General features: G+C 42.8%; 1 long non-coding RNA gene across 1 annotated transcript in view; it reads left to right on the top strand.

The window, feature by feature from the left end:
* Positions 1-13003, top strand: part of LOC117364917 — a 29633-nt gene extending 16630 nt beyond the window's left edge. Inside the window, exons 3-12 of the long non-coding RNA XR_004540330.1 lie at positions 9-106; positions 1895-1951; positions 2438-2464; positions 5831-5863; positions 7006-7057; positions 9438-9580; positions 10011-10205; positions 11043-11200; positions 11625-11820; positions 12358-13003. This is a non-coding gene — a long non-coding RNA (uncharacterized LOC117364917). The remainder of the gene's footprint in view (positions 1-8; positions 107-1894; positions 1952-2437; positions 2465-5830; positions 5864-7005; positions 7058-9437; positions 9581-10010; positions 10206-11042; positions 11201-11624; positions 11821-12357) is intronic.
* The last annotated feature ends 4210 nt before the right edge of the window (positions 13004-17213 follow it).

Here is a 17213-nt window from a genome sequence, read left to right as displayed (position 1 = left end):
GTTTACAGCATTGAACTCAGGGGTCATGCCTTCAAAATGTTATGTTACGAAACTACACGACAAGGATATTGCTGTAACCCGAGGCCTATGGGCCTTTTGCTGGCCGGTAAGCAAGCCCTGGTTGTTTACATTTCTGCTTTTTGGAATTTCGGCTTGTTCCATTTTTGTGTGTATGTGGTGTGGTGTGGTGTGTGTGTTTTTTTTTTTTTTTTTGTGGTGGTGGCATTTAAAAAAAAAAAAAAGAGGGGACCGAGGCTGTTAAAGGCCCGAGTGCCTAATAAGGCCAGGCAGGCGGGGCCTGCACTGTTGGACTGAACTGTGCAGTTATTGGTTGTTAGATCTACACATTACAGACAACTTCCCCTCCCCCCACTCACACACACACACACACACACACACACTCACACACACACACACACACACACACACACACACACTCACTCACTCACTCACTCACTCACTCCAAATGTTCGACTAATTAAATTTCTGTGCATTATTACATATTTCTTTTTGTGCCTTCGAGAGATCTGCCATTATGTTATGCTACGAGAAAACAACACGATAAGGATATTGCTGTGACCGGGAAGTAACCCGTCTTTAGTTGTTGTTGTTGTTGGTGGTGGTTTTTTTTTTTTTTTCCCCCTCCTGACAAAATCATTGTGCCTTGTTTGTTGAGAACTATGCCATCAAGAGAGGAGGCCTCGGCTGGGGTATACCAGGCGGTAAGCCCGAATGTTTCCGTTCCTCCTTTTTGGAATTTCGGCTTCTGGTTTGTTTGGGGGTGGGGTTTGTTAGTTAGTTAGTTAGTTATTTAACTGTTTGTTTGTTGTTGTTTTTTTTTTTTTTTTTTTAATGCCTCTTTGGCCTAAAAAAGGAGAGAGAGAGAGAGAGAGGCTGATAAAGGCCCGGGTGCCTAATCAGGGCTGGCCAGGCAGGGCCTGCTTTGTTTGTTTGACCTGTGCCCTTTTGATTAGATCTACATCTACATTGTTTTAGAAGCTTCCTCCTAGCTTGAGTTTCAGGAAACAGATAAAAACATATCTATTTAACAGGTTAAGAACTTAATGTTGTTGTTGTTGTTTTTTTTTTTTAAATCCAATGTATGCATTTGTATTGTAACTATTTGTACTGTGATTTGATTGATTGTTTGTTTGTTGTAAACAGCCTAGAACTCTTAGGTATGGCGGTATATAAAAATAAATTATTATTATTATACACGTTCTAGAAAACTTCTGAAGGCTTCTCCCCCTCCCCACCCTTCCCCCCCCCCCCCAAAAAAAAAAAAATAAATAAAAAAATAAAAAAGTTTGACCAATGATTACATTTTCCTTTTCAAGCCGCGCTAGCGGGGTTAGTTAGCGCGTCGGACATTACGTCACGCGCCCACCCCTCGCGGCCGGCTAACCCCCATCCCCACCCCCTAACTCAGACCCCGTAGTCCTTTCGTTAACCGCATTGAACTCAGGGGAGATCTGTCATTATGTTACGAAACTACCACACGACAAAGATATTGCTGCGACCGGGAAGTTATCCCGATACCTAAGGGCCTTTTGTTGTTGTTTCTGGCCTGACAAATCATTGTGCCTTGAGAATTAATTATGTCGTCAAGAGGGGAGGCATCGGCTGGGGGGAGGGGGAGGAGTGGGGGAAAGGGGGGGAGGGGTGTACCAGGCGGTAAGCCCGAGTGTTTTAGTTTCTCCTTTTGGAGTTTAGGCTTCTCGCTCTGCCTCTTTGGCATTTCGAAATAGACACACACACACACACACACACACACACACACACACACTCACTCTCTCTCTCTCTCTCGATTTAAGGTCCTGCGATTCGTGATTTTTTTATTTGAAAAGTAAATGAATAAATCTTTAACGTTGTGTTTCATCTGGTTCGGTTGTAGTGTGCGGTGCCGCCGACCGACAGACACAGAGAGACAGTCAGACACAGAGGATTTAAGGTACTGTGATTCGTGATTATATTTTGAGAAAAGTAAATGAATAAATCTTTAACGTTGTGTTTCATCTGGTTCGGTGTTAGTGTTTGTTTGGTTGGTTGGGTTACCCACCCCCCAACCCCACCCCCACCCCCCTCACTCTCTGTCTCTCTCTCCGTCTCCGCCTGCGATCAAGAGCTGCAGGTGGCCCGGACGTAAAACCTGGCCAGCTGACGGTGCCTGTCGGGTGTAATACAGCCAAAACGGAGGGAGGGATGCCCACTCTCTCCTGCCAGAAAGGTGACCTCTACCTCCAGGCCCCCAGGCCCCCTACCTTAAAAGTTGAGACCCAGAGGTACTGAAAACACCTGCTCCTCCTCTCTCGCCAACGACCACTGGGCCTTAGGTCCCTCCCTGGTGCATCACTTTATCCAATTATGTGTAGATAATACTGGTTTGTGTACTCTAAGTTTTTAAATCTGAAATATATTCTCTCTCTTTCCAATTCAGAGAGCAAGGAGTCCAGAGTGACCTGAGGTACGATTTCTGAGATGTCACAGAAATAATTTTAGTGGTGTTCTTATCTTGGGGTGGGGGTAGCTGTAAGAGCTCAAAAGTTACAGCAGTCAACGAATGTTGAAAGCGTTCCCACAGAAGGGTAGGAACAAAAACGGCCTTGGTGTGCTGCTATGCAAGATCCGAGCAACCAGCACTGTGGATCGTAAGGCAGCGGACGACTGCGCTCGGTTCGCACACAAGAGTACATTGAAGTTGTACGCGATCTTGTACTGAGCCAGCAGGATGCGCTGCAAACACACCGAAGAACTCGCCAAATAGCAAGAGAAACTGGAATAAGCCAGTCAACTGTGGTTGGAATAATTCATGATGATCTGAAATTAAAGTGTCTTAAAATGTGTCGTGTCCAGAACAAAGAGACATGACTAAAATGGTACAAGCAGCTTTTGACCAAGTACACAGAGCACAGCGTCAGCTTCATTTGGTTTACAGATGAAAAGATATTTACAGTAGCTCTACCGGTTAACACACAGAATGATTGCCTATGCGTGCTCTCAACAACACTGAAGCGTGAGGTTAATGCCAATCGCCTACTACGAACCTGCCCGACCTCCAGCCAATCAGTCATGATCTCGGTCGCAATCTCGAAACTCAGATTTACAGATTTCTTCTTCATTGATCCTGGGGTTAAGATCAACGACACATACTACTGGGACATCCTCTTGATGCAGAAGCTGTTGCCAGCGATCCGTCGCATGTCACAGCTTCAAACAGGACAATGCCCCAGTAAATCGGGCAAAGAACACCTTAGAACTGCTACTTCAGGAGACCCCAGACTTCATTGGTCCAGACCTCTGGCCTGCGAATTCATCAAACCTAAGTCCAGTTGACTACCGGATCTGAGGGCTGATAGAGGAACGCAACTACCAGACAGCGATATCTTACGTTAAACAGCGTCTCATCTCTGTTTGGGCTGAGCTGAAGCAGGGCATCATTGACAAGTCCATAGATCAGTGGCGGCCAAGGCTGATGGTGTGCCTTTGAGGAAAGGGAGTTAACTGAAACATTACTTTTTTATTTATTTATTCAATTTTCTATACCGTTCTCCCAGGGGAGCTCAGAACGGTTTACATGCATTTATTCAGGTACTCAAGCCTTTAAGTTTCCTTCTCTGTCCCTGCGGGCTCACAAACTATCTAACGTACCTGGGGCACTGGGGGGGGATTAAGTGACTTGCCCAGGATCACAAGGAGCATTATGGGTTTGAACCCACAACCTCAGGGTACTGAGGCTGTAGCTTTAACCACTGCGCCACACTCTCCCTCTTTTTGACTTTACATTTTTCTGAAAAATACAGCATAAAACTTTTTGATGTGTTTTTATTCAGTTCACAATTCATTTTCACAAGGCAGTATTTTGGTGTGGTTTTTTCAGTTCATAGCATAATATAAAATCATATATGTATATCGCAAAACCTTTCAGTTCTGTGCGGTTTAAAAACTAAGAAGACTGAACAATATCAGTGATTAACAAGTCAATTCTCCATACAAGAGGAAGAAAGAGATAACAGTCCGTGAAACTCTGCATCCCAACTAGCTGCTTGGTAAGACAACAATCTTTGTCAAAAATCTCTTCTATGTACAACCACGAGCAGAAGGGAAAACAAGCATTGCAGTGGCTCGCAATGAGTGAACGTTAACTGATCAACTGGATAATTGGGTATATGTTACCATGCAAGGCCTAATAACACATGGTTCCAAACTTGAAAAACACCCTAGCCTCTACTGGCAACCAGTGATCTGGGGTTTTTTCCCAAATTAAACATTAAATGCATGGCAGTATTTTGAACAATACGTAATCTTTGAAAATGTTTACGATAACCTGCCAGAAGTAGTATATTGCAGTAGTCCAAACTACTCAACACTGATGATTGTACCAATAACCTGAATGGAGTAATGTTGAAGTATGATCTACAAATCGGTAAACGGCCTCTCGCCAAGATACATCAATCCCCTCTTTAACCTTTACTGCACCAACAAGAAATCCCGCAGAATCCAACTGTTCATCTACCCCTCGCTAAAGCTCTGTCATCTTAAAAGATTCCTAGACAAAACCTTCGCCTTCCAAGCAGCCAAGATGAACCCATGGATCGCCCAAATGATCCTCGAGGCTCCCACTTACCTCGACTTCAGAAAAACACTCAAAACTTATCTATTCAACAAACAAGCCCCGTAACGCCCACTCTCCGGAATTACCTGGCCACACACTCGACCCTTTCCTCCCCTTTATTGATCGCTGTCTTCCTGCTCCCCTCCTTCTTCATCAGCCAAGTTCGGCTAAATCCAATAAATTGTGGTAAATCGGCCCGCCCAGCCCTGCCCCCCCCCTCTATTGACCGCTTTCCTCCTTCTCTCCTTCCCACTTCCGCTTCTTCAGTCTTGTTCGGCTGAAGATGTTGTAAATCCAATACATTGTTTGTAAATCGGCAGGTCAATGCGGATCCTAATGTAATTGTTGTGAACTGCCTAGAACTCGATGGGCATGGCGGTATATAAGAATAAAATTATTATTATTTATTATTATTATTATTATAATTGTTCGTAGTTTCCATGATGTAAAGAAGCTTTTTCGAACTAGAACATCAATGTGATTGATCACTCATGGATAGATTTTTTTAAAATCAAAGTATACATCTAAAATCCTGATTGTTGGTGTAATAGGGTAGGACACTCCATTCAGAGTCCAATGTTTTTCTGTACGTTTGGTAGGAGATGCAAAGCAAAATGTAGTTTTATCTGGGTTAAGTTTTAGTTTAAAATCCCTCATCCAATGATCTACAGTTTGAAAAACCTTCTAAATTAACTGAGAAACTGATGAAAGATTAGAAAACATAGGAATTATTTCCCTTTCCCCTTTCTGCACCCCCCTTGCAACAGTTATTGGATCATTTTGTAATTGCCACTGGTTTATACCATACATTTGATAATCTAATTCTCTGTACCTTCATTGCATATGTACAGTTCTCATCTCCTGTAAACTGCTCTGAACTGTTTTGTGGTATTGCGGTATACAAAAATAAAGTTGTTATTATTATTATTATTATTAAAGTTATGTCTTCTGCATAACTAAAAAAATTGATATCAAAATTTGATCATCTTGAACCCAAGAAGGCAAGATAAATATTGAAAAATACTGAGGAAAGAGGGGATCCTTGATGAACTTCACAAGGATCACTCCAAGTATCTGACAAGACCCCATTACAACTCATTTGATAAGTATGTAAATAAATTGATCAGAGTGTATATAATATGAAAACTGTTTTTATTGTGACCACAGAAAGACAGTATAGAAAAATCCTAAATTAGTTTCCACGCTTTTTTTTTCCAGGAGACACGGGAGAATGAGGAGAATAAGGAATGGGTAATTATAGTCAATTTTTTTTTTTTTTTTTAAATATTGATAAAGGAGGGGGTTTTTTTTTATACTTTGGCCCTTGTATAAAAGGCTGACCCCTAGTGGTAGTACTGTGAGACTACTACTATGAGTTATCACTGCCCTTTTGGAACCCTGTGCTAGACGGGGCCCACTAGCAACCTAGGATCATCTTGGGATAAGTTCTAGGGGTGGATGGAGATCCAGGGGGCCAAGGGATTGAGGACCAGGGGGAGGGGTGTAATTATAAAATGATTCACTATATTGGGCAAACTGAAGGTCTATCAAGCCCTATATCCTGTTTCAAATAAACGTTGACAAATCAGGTCACAAGTACCTGGAAAGACCCCAAAGAGTAAAACATTCTATTATTTTATGCTGCTGATCCCAGAAATAATCAGTGGATTTTCCCAAGTCCATTTTAAGGATGGTTTATGGACTTTTCTTTAGGATCATTTTCAATCGAATTCCAGAACTTAAATTACAGATTGGATTGGATTGGGGAGTCAAAAGAGATAAGATCGAGGGCATCAGGGGATCGAGACTATCTGATGGGATTGTTTCTGGAACCCAGGGGGTTGTAGGAACCAAGTGGGGGAATGGGGAGATCAGGGGAGGGAAACAGATTAGTGACCCTGAAGCTGTGCAGGTGCTGGTCAATATTCAGGTAGCAGACATAGTTAAGCACAGAAAGATAGGCTAACGTTTATGCAATTCTGTCTGGCCACTTAGCTATGTGGGCACCAACCCAGAATATGGCCTTTCCGTATATGGCCTGTGTAGTCTGAGCTTGTAGTTAAGAGCAGAATTTCAGCAGCTGGTCCGCTCAGTGGGCCTAAGTGGGCAGGAGACACTGAATAGAGACCTCGTAGTGATTCTTCCAGTGTCCAGTACAGTGGATTCTGGAGAACTGAAAAACAAAATGCCCTTAAGGAAAGGATTTAATAGAGCCATTGGTGACTGGGATATTTGAAGCTTCGGTGCAAATAAGGTAAACAGGCAAAGTACTGGGCAGACTAGATGGGCCTTTAATTTTGACTGATAACTTTCTTGGGCTATATTTGATTATAATTTATTTTGCCTATTATACTTAAAATAATCTGTTTTGTTATCTGCTTTATTATATTCAGACTGAAAAGAATGTGGCGGAATATGCGTGCCTGTTTTACATGTCAGTGAAAGGTAAGATTTTTAATAAATACAAAGGGCGTTCAATAATTTATCTACCTCAGTAGGAAAGGAAAGAGTTTTCAATAAATAGCTCTATATACTCCATCCACTTTTCCTGCAATGACTTTAACCCCTTCCAACCAGGAGCTTCCTTGACGTCTTCATCACTTGAAAACCGCTGTTCATGGAGAGATTTCTTCAAAACACGGAACAGGAAATAATCCGAGGGAGCCAAGTCAGGACTGTAGGGTGGATGGCGCAGCTGCTGAAACCCACATTCTCAGATGGCAGCATGTACACTAGTGCATTGTCGTGAAGAAGCAGCACACCTGCTGTGAGATTTTCTCATCTTTTCTCCTTGATTGACTTTTATAAAGTGACCATTGTGTTGGCGTAAATCTCCCCAGTTATGGTTATCTTATGTGGCATGAACTCCAGAATCAAATATCCATCATCCCAGAAGACAGTTGCCATGACTTTGCCTGCAGATTTTTCTGTCTTGAACATTTTGGGGGTGGGGGATGACTTGTGCTTCCATTGCATTGCAAAAAAATTCACTTGGTCTTCACAGAGCACCTCCAAGTTCTCTTGACAGCACTGGAGCCTCTAGGCCTTCTTGGAACGCATCTTGCATTAACCTTGGACATGCCCAACTTTTCATGAATTATTTTCTAAACTGTACCTGCCAAGATGCCCACTTCTTCAGCTATTTGGGAAATCTTAACTCGTCTGTCAAACAAAATTAAATCCTCAATTTTCTTGCATACTTCTGTGGAAGTTGCTCCAACAGGCCGTCCAGTGTGAGGGCTATCTTCAATGGGTTCTCTACCCGCACTTACATTGCTTGCTCCAAAATATTACTTTATTGAAAATGGAGCAGACTCATCAAAAACTGCAATCATGCGTTCATGGATTTCCTTTGGCTTTTTCCCTACTTTTGTGAGAAATTTTATCACTGAACTGTGCGCATGAGGACTCTTTTGACATCCTGTCTCTTGGAATGTTAGATTCACACTGAGCCACAACTGTGCATGAATAATAACCTTGAGACATGTCACATGTTATATGCTCCTCTTTCAATGGAAATTTACCGGCCTCAAGCATGGAAGGCTTGTACAGGCTGTATGTCTAAGGTTATGAGTGATTTGTAGTTCTGATATGACTGTCTTTGCTTACAGAATATTATATGGATGTGTGCTGGTGTGTCATTTCGGTGTCCATGTGAGTGTGTCTCCTCTGGTTCTAATCTATAGAAACATAGAAATAGACGGCAGAGAAGAGCCACGGCCCATCTAGTCTGCCCACCCCAATGACCCTTCCCTACCTTTCTCTGTGAATAGATCCCACGTGTCTATCCCATTTGGCCTTAAAATCAGGCATGCTGCTGGCCTCAATAACCTGAAGTGGAAGACTATTCCAGCGATCAACCACCCTTTCAGTGAAAAAGAATTTCCTGGTGTCCCCGTGCAGATTCCCGCCCCTGATTTTCCACGGATGCCCCCTTGTTGCCGCGGGACCCTTGAAAAAGAAGATATCTTCTTCCACCTCGATGCGGCCCGTGAGATACTTGAATGTCTCGATCATGTCACCCCTCTCTCTCTCTGCGTTCCTCGAGTGAGTACAGCTGCAACTTATCCAGCCGTTCCTCGTACGGGAGATCCTTGAGTCCCGAGACCATCCGGGTGGCCATTCTCTGGACCGACTCCAGTCTCAGCACATCCTTACGGTAATGCGGCCTCCAGAATTGCACACAGTATTCCAGGTGGGGCCTCACCATGGATCTATAAAATGGCATAATGACTTCAGGCTTACGGCTGACGAAACTCCTGCATATGCAACCTATGATTTGTCTTGCCTTGGATGAAGCTTGCTCCACTTGATTGGCAGTCTTCATGTTCTCACTGACGATCACCCCTAAGTCTCGTTCTGCTTCAGTTCTTGTTAGTATCTCGCCATTAAGGGTGTAAGTCTTGCATGGATTTTGGCTGCCCAGGTGCATGATTTTCAATTTTTTGGCATTGAAGCTGAGTTGCCAGGACCTAGACCAGCGCTCCAGTAGGAGTAGGTCGTGCATCATGTTATCGGACATTGAATTTATGTCTGTTGTGCTTTTGCCCACTACATTGCTTAGTTTGGCGTCATCGGCGAATAATGTTATTTTACCTCGCAGCCCTTCTGCCAAGTCTCTTATAAAGATGTTGAATAGGATCGGGCCCAGGACCGAGCTATCTCTTCCTGGGTCGTTTGTATCAGTGGGTGCATAGGTATCTGTCTCCTCTGGTTCTGATCCAACTCTTTTCTTGGCTGAGCTGTGTATATGAATATGTGCATCGGTTTCTGTATTTGTGTGCATCTCCTCGAGTTCTAATCCCAGCTCTGTCTCTTCACACAGGCAGGAACGGCTGGGGCTTCACGGACAACACTGAGGCCTATTTATGATTTCCAGCTGCACTCCAATCTGCGGCTTTCCTTCAGTAACCTCCTGTCACCATAGCCATCCACTGCCACTACTTCTTCTTCATGTTCTTCTCCACGGTGAGTACTCAGGCATATAGATTTTAAAAAATCCTACTTGGGGGTCACTGAGAGAGTGACAGGCAGCAGATTTGGAAGGCCAACTGATTGGAGAAGATCGCTGAGGTACAGGGAGATAAAGTTATTCACTCAGGGTCACAGCGAATAATGGAAAGAGAGGGATTAGGCACAGGCAGATAAAGTGATCACGTTTGATCATTCTTAAATCTAGGAAGCTAAACTTTGAACCCCTAGATTTAAAATCTGCCATTCTTCTGAAGGGGCTAAATTTTGTGGAGTGGTGGAATGGAATGGGCAAAGTTGAAGGATTTGCTTGTCTTTCAAGAAGTACAAAGATGAGGGGACCCACCACAAAGTTAGTAATATGCAATTATACAACAAACTAGAGAAAATATTTTTCACTCAATCTATAATCTTTCTATCTATCCAGTTCTGTCTCCTCACACAGGCTGGAACATCCAGGCTTCACTTCTAACACCGAGGCCTGCTCCTAAGGATTCCAGCCGCGCTCCACTCTGCTGCTTCCCTCATGAGCCTTATTGTCATGCCTTCTCTCACCATAGCCATCCACTGCCACTACCTCCTGAAGGCATCTGTCTACATCTACACGATGTTCTTCTCCACGGTGAGTACTGAGGCAACTCAGGTTCCGAAGAGGGGAGGTAAGGTTGTTCCAGAGCTTGGTGAATCTGAAGGGAAGCGAAGTCCCCAGTTTTCCCGGAATAGGGGGCACGCAATGAAGCTACTATGCAATAAATTTAAAACAATTCAGAGAAGATTTATTCACTCAGCTTGTAATTAAACTCTTAATTCGTTACCAGAGAAAGTGGTAAAGCAGTTAGCTTGGCATGGTTTAAAAATGGGTTGGACAAGCTCCTAAAAGAAAAACTTCACAATCTTTTTGGAAAAACTAAAATATATACAAGGGTTGATTCATAACTAAAGCTTATGACTGTGTATCACGATAAACTCTGAAGAACTCTAGTGCAAATAGACATACCGAAACACATAACTCAGCTGATAAAGAGACTCTGAATATCAAGAATCTGCAATGAGAACTGAATACGGTAATCCTGCAACAGAATCTCATTGTAGGCATCCATCAACCTTATACATAGGTCACTGGGACAGGGGGGGAAATCTGGCTCAGCATCATCCTTGTCGTCATTCAAAGTATTTCTGACAAAGTTTCAAGGACTGGTGATCCTTTGCTCCGATCCAACGCTATCGTCACACAGTTTGCACGAATTGGAGTGGGTGAGAGGCCCTGAGTGTGTTTCTGGTTCTGATCCAGGCTCTCTCTTCCTGGGTCATTTGTATGGGTGGGTGTATAGGTATCTGTCTCCTCTGGTTCTGATCCAACTCTTTTCTTGCCTGAGCTGTGTATATGAATATGTGCATGGGTTTCTCTATTTGTGTACATCTCCTTGAGTTCTAATCCCGACTCTATCTCCTCACACAGGCAGGAACGGTTGGGGCTTAACTGACAACACTGAGGCCTTTTTTATAGCTTGCAGATGCTCTCCATCTACTGTTTCCCTCGGCAACCTTATGTTCATGCCTCCTATCACTGTAGCTATCCGCTGCCATCTACTCTACATCTTCATTTTCTTCTCCACAGTGAGTACTGAGGCATAGATATAAAATAACCTACCCAGGGTCAATCAGAGAGTGACATGCACAGTTGGAAGGCCAACTGATTGGAGAAGAACACCGAGGTACAGGAAAATAAAGTTATTCACTCGGGGTCACACAGCGAATAATGGAAATAGAGGGATTAGGGTTGAGGCACAAGCAGATAAGGTGACAACGTTTGATCATGCTTAAATCTAGGAAGCTAAACTTTGAACCCTAAGATTTCGATCTGCCACTCTTCTGAAGGGGCTAAATTTAGTGGAGTAGAGTGGTGGAATGGATGGGCAAAGCTGAAGGACTTACTGGTCTTTCAAGAAGTACAAAGATGAGGGGACACACCACAAAGTTAGTAATATGGAATTTTACAACAAACTAGAGAAAATATTTTTCACTTAATCTATCTATCCAGGTCTGTCTCCTCACAAAGGCTGGAATGTCAGGGCTTCAGTTCTAACACCGAGGCCTGCTCTTATGGATACCATCTGTGCTCCACTCTGCTGCAAACCCTCATGGACTTTGTGGTCATGCCTCTGTTCGCCAAAGCCATCCACTGCCACTACCTCCTGGCGGCATCTCTCTACATCTACATGATGTTCTTCTCCACAGTGAGTATTGAGGCATAGAGCTAAAATAACCTACCCAGGGTCAATCAGAGAGTGACAGACAGAGTTGGGATTAGTACTGAGGTACAGGAAGATAAGGTGATCACGTTTGATCATTCTTAAATCTAGGAAGCTAAACTTTGAACCCTTAGATTTCGAGCTGCCACTCTTCTGAAGGGGCTAAATTTAGTGGAGATATTTCTAGGGTGGAGGTGAGGAAGAACTCTGATATGACTAAGTTGAGGAAGGTGTGGCTAACAAGTAGAGATGCTGCTTCTGCAGATAGAGGTTGTGAGATCAAATCCCAGTGCTGCTCCTTGGGACCCTGGGCAAGTTACTTAATTCTCCAGTGCCCACTGCTTTGAATTTCAGCTTTGCATGCCAAAGCCACAAAAAGGCAGTATACAAGACCCCATTCCCTTTCCTTTGCTGTGGGATTTAGATAAAGGCATGAAAAACAGTGGAGGAAGGTGAAAGAGACAACTAGGATAGCATATTTGTTTGTATATGACAATGCTGTTACTCTTTCATATACAACAGGTGGAAAAAGAAGAAACCCCAGAACAGCACTCTTTAAAGTTGAGACTGCTGTGCCAAAAGCAAAACCTTAGACTCCATGAAAGAATCTACACTGTAGAGAAATCGTATGTTTTAAATGTGACAAACACTTCAATCAAATGCTAATAAAGATTGTTTAAAAAAGAAAAGAATCCAAACTGGAGAAAATCAGAAATATTCTGAATGTGACAAACGCTTCAATCAAAAACAATACTTCAGGAAAAAAAAAAAACAATTCGTCAAAATTCTTCTGTCATTGTGAGGTATGGAACCTGATATTTTTGTATATGTGGTACTTGAGAAAGCTATAAAGATTGCTTCCAAAAAAAAAAAAACAATCCAACATGGAAAAAAAGCTTTAAAATATTCTGAATGTGACAAACGCTTCAATCAAAAACAATACCTCAGGAAAAAAAGCAACAATACGTCAAATTCATAAAAGAATCCATATATTTTCTTCTGTCATTGTGAGGTATGCAATCTGAAGTTTTTGTATATACTGCACATGAGACTGCTAATAAAGATTCTTAAAAAAAACAGGAATCCAAACTGGAGAAAAACATATAAATATTTTGGAATATGATAAACTCTTCAATCAAAAACAATACTTCAGGAAAAAAAAAAAAACAATTCGTCAAAATTCTTCTGTCATTGTGAGGTATGAAACCTGATATTTTTGTATATAAGAATGCTAATAAAGATTGTTTCCAAAAAAAAAACCAAAAAAAAACCACAATCCAACATGGAAAAAAAGCTTTAAAATATTCTGAATGTGACAAATGCTTCAATCAAAAACTATACCTCAGGGGAAAAAACCCAATATGTAAAAATTCATGAAAGAATCTATATTTTTTCTTCTGTCATTGTTATGTATGAAATCTGATGTTTTTGCGTTGCAATTGTGAATGCTAATGATATATTTTCTTCTGTAATTGTGAGGTATGCAATCTAAAGTTTTTGTATATATTGCACATGAGAATGCTAATAAAGATTTTTTTAAAAAAGAAAAAAAGAATCCAAACTGAAGAAAAACATATAAATATTTTGAATATGACAAACGCTTCAATCAAAAACAATACCTCAGGGAAAAAAGAACACTACATGAGTACCATGAGGAGCATTATTTTTATCCAATGTGTCTTTCTTTCATAGTTATATTGTAAGCTCTTTTGAGCAGGGACTGCCTCTTGTGTATTTGATGTATAGTGCTGCATGCATTTGGTAGCACTATAGAAATAATAAATAGGAGTAGTAATACTGTATATTTTCTTGCTGTATGTTGCACATTCTTTTCGAACTGCTTTGTATTTGATAGTAATAAAAATAAATTTTCCTCTTGATGTATCATTTTCCTGATTGTTAGGTCTGATTATGTTGACTTTTCCTGAATGTTACATGTTGACTGTTTTATTAGTTGTTTATCAAATATCAATAAAAATATTGAACTTAAAAATATATACAGTATATATATCTAAACCTACCTCTCTTGTCCCACTACTCTCTATCTCAGTGGATAACACTAATCCTCCTTCTCGGGTCAGCTGACAACCCAGGGTCATCTTTGACTGACTTTCTATCTCTCTCTCTCTCTACACAAATCCAATGACCACCAAAACCTGCCATTTCTATCTCAAAACTATCACCAACATCTTACCCTTCCTCTATGAGCACACCAACAAGACCCTTATCACCTCTCACCTGGACTATTGCAACTTGCTTCTCACAGCTCTTCCGCGTAACCATCTCTCTCCCATTTAATCTGTTCAAAATTCACACAATTTATATTCCACCAGAGTTGCTATGCTCACACTACCCTCCTCCTCAAGTAACTTCATTGGCTCAATATATAGTTCCACAAACAGTTTAAATTCCTTTTATGGACCTACAAGTGCATTCAATCTGCAACTCCTCTCCTCTCTTGCTATACTTGCCGGGAACTCAATTCATCGGGAAAGTCTCTCCTATTTGGACCCTTCTCCTCTGCTGCCAACTCCAGGCTATAGTCAGACATAGTATGGTGGTAACATGCATAGTCGTGGAGGCTATACATTATACCACAGGAGGGGTACTTGGAGCGGTAGAACATTATATGCTATGCCCTCTTCCTCTGGAGTTTCCTTTTAGAAACATGATGATAGATAAAGTCCAAATGGCTCAACCACTCTGCCCATCCACAGCATCCACTTTCTCCTCTCCCTATTGGCTAAGGCTCTTAACATATTCATCTCTTCTTCCTATGGGCTAAGGCTCTATACACCTGTATTGTGAGGTCATAGAGTTTTATGGTTATAGAAACATGATGACAGATAAAGACTAAATGGCCCATCCACTCTGCCCATCTGCAGTAACCATTATCTCTTCCTCTAAGAGATACCACGTGTCTACCCCACAGCTTCTTGAATTCAGACATAGTCTCTGTGTCCATCACCTCTTCTGGGAGACTTTTCCTTGCATCTACCGCCCTTTCTGTAAAAAAGTATTTCCTTAGATTACTCCTGAGCCTATCACTTCATATTTCATTATTTTTTTAAATGTCTTACTGACATTCTACAGTTCTGAGCGAGTTACAAAGAAACACTCATAATTAACATGACAGACATCCTATGCCCTCTCATTCCAGAATTCCTTTCAATTGAAAAAGACTCAACTCATGCGCATTTATGCCACATAGATATTTAAACATCTCTATCATATCTTCCCTCTCCCGTCTTTCCTCCAAAGTATACAGATTGAGATCTTTAAGTCTGTCCCCATATGCCTTATAACGAATTGAAAAAGACTTGCCTCTTATGCAGTGTTCTCCCCAGAAATTTTTTCCAGTCGGGTACCTTTTTGTCTGGTTATTTCATGAGTCTCTGGTTGCACTTCTACTGACTGTAAATCCAATATTTCTTTTTTCTGACACTTCCCTTTTCTTTCTCTCTTTCTTTCTCTCTCCCCCTGACTGCCTGTTTCTCTCTCCCCCTGTCCCCCCCAAGCCATCGCGCCGATTTCTCCACTTCCCTGATTTTTTCCCTACCCCCTAAGCCACCACACCGATTTCTCCCTGCTGCTTCCCTGAGCTAGGCCAGGCATGTACAAGCGCCGGACTCACAAAACTTCACTTCTGACGTCAATACTAACGTCGGAGAGGAAGTTCCAGGCCAGCCCTTTTCTTCCCCCATGCCCTGGCATCTCCCTCCTCCCCCCATATGCGCTGACATCTCTCCCCTGCTCCATTGTCTGGTAGTTCCTTTCCCTCCCTCCCATAGTCTTGGTGTCTCTTGCCTCTACTCTCCCTTCCCTGGTCTTCCTTCTCCCCTCTCTCTCCCCAATTGGGCGCTGCTGCAGCAGCACTTCTCATCCTTCCTCCCCCTCCCCAATTGGGTGCTGCTGCAGTACTTCTCTTCACCTCCCCCCTCCCCATTTGGGTGCTGCTGCAGCACTTTTCTTCCACTCCCCCTCCCCAATTGGGTACAGCAGAAGCACTTCTCTTCCCCTTCCCCCTCCCCAATTGGGTGCAGCAGCAGATTTTCTCTTCCCCTCCCCCATTGGGTGCACCAGCTTTTCGCTTCCCCTGCCCCCCAAAAAAATTGGGTGTAGCAGCAACATTTCCCTTCCCCCCAAAATCGGTGCAGCAGCAGAATATTTCTCTTCGCCCTCCCCTCCCCTATTCAGTACAGCAGCAGCATTTCTCTTCCCATTCCTCCCAGCTCAAACCCGTCGGTAGAGTTGCTAGGGAAGTTGTAAGCTTCCCTCAATTGCTGACCTATCTTTCATAGCGACGGAGGGAAGCTTACAACTTGCTGCTTTTACTTGCTTTGGGCCTTCTTTGTTGCCGGGTCCTGCCTACTTTGTTTCCGCGAAGGCAGGACCCGGCAGCAAGGAAGGCCCGAAGGAAATAAAAGCAGTTAAGTTGTAAGCTTCCCTCTGGGGCTCTATCAGGTGCGTGCCGGCTTCCCTTCTCTCCGAAACCGGAAGTTGCGTCCCGTGGGGGGTAGGGAAGAGAAGGGAAGCCGGCACGCACACGATAGAGCCCCGGAGGGAAGCTTACAACTTACTGCTTTTACTTCCTTCCGGCTTTCCTCGCTGCCGGGTCCTGCCTTCGCGGAAACAAAGTAGGCAGGACCCAGCAACGAAGCAAGTAAAAGCATGCTGGCAAAAAAAAAAAAAAAAAAGACACTCGTCAAACAAAATTTTCGACGGAGAGTCAGCCCAGGAAGGAGCATCGGCAGCTGCAGAAGGATTCGCCGGGCAGTCATCTAAATTAGCTGGGCGGTGTGCCCGGCTAAAAGGCCCTGGGGAGAACACTGCTCATATGAATTTATGCCAAGTAGATCATGTGAATTCCAGTAGGTAAAGCCAAACACCTAAAGAAAAGGTTTGTAATAGGGGTAGGAGACTGCTTGTCAACACGTACGCTAGTGGAAATTTGACAAATAACTTTGAAGAGCCAGCACAAATGGAAGACAGACTTGAAGGACCAAAATCATCCGATCAGATCTGAAGAGTGCCAATACAAGAGCTTGACTGGCCTTGCAAGGCCAAAACCATTGGAACAGTGCCATCATAGCAGGAAGATAGACTGGAAGGTCTTCAAAGCAGCAGGAGAGGCTAGAACCTCAAAATGTATTTTATTCAATTTTCTAAACCGTTCTCCCAAAGGTTCTCAAGTACTTTTCCCTGTCCTGGTGGGATCACATTCTATAATGTACCTGGGGCAATGGGGGGATTAAGTGACTTGCCCAGGGTCACAAGGAGCATGTGGGTTTGAGCCCACAACACCAGAGTTTAGTACCTGGTGGGCATCGCAAATATGGTACCTGCAAATCATGTAATATTACGGCACAGATTTCCAA

Source organism: Geotrypetes seraphini, chromosome 8, assembly GCF_902459505.1.
Source record: "Geotrypetes seraphini chromosome 8, aGeoSer1.1, whole genome shotgun sequence".
Classification (NCBI taxonomy): Eukaryota; Metazoa; Chordata; class Amphibia; order Gymnophiona; family Dermophiidae; genus Geotrypetes; species Geotrypetes seraphini.
The sequence above is the reverse complement of the archived record's forward strand: the minus strand, read 5'-3'. Positions and strand labels throughout refer to the sequence as shown.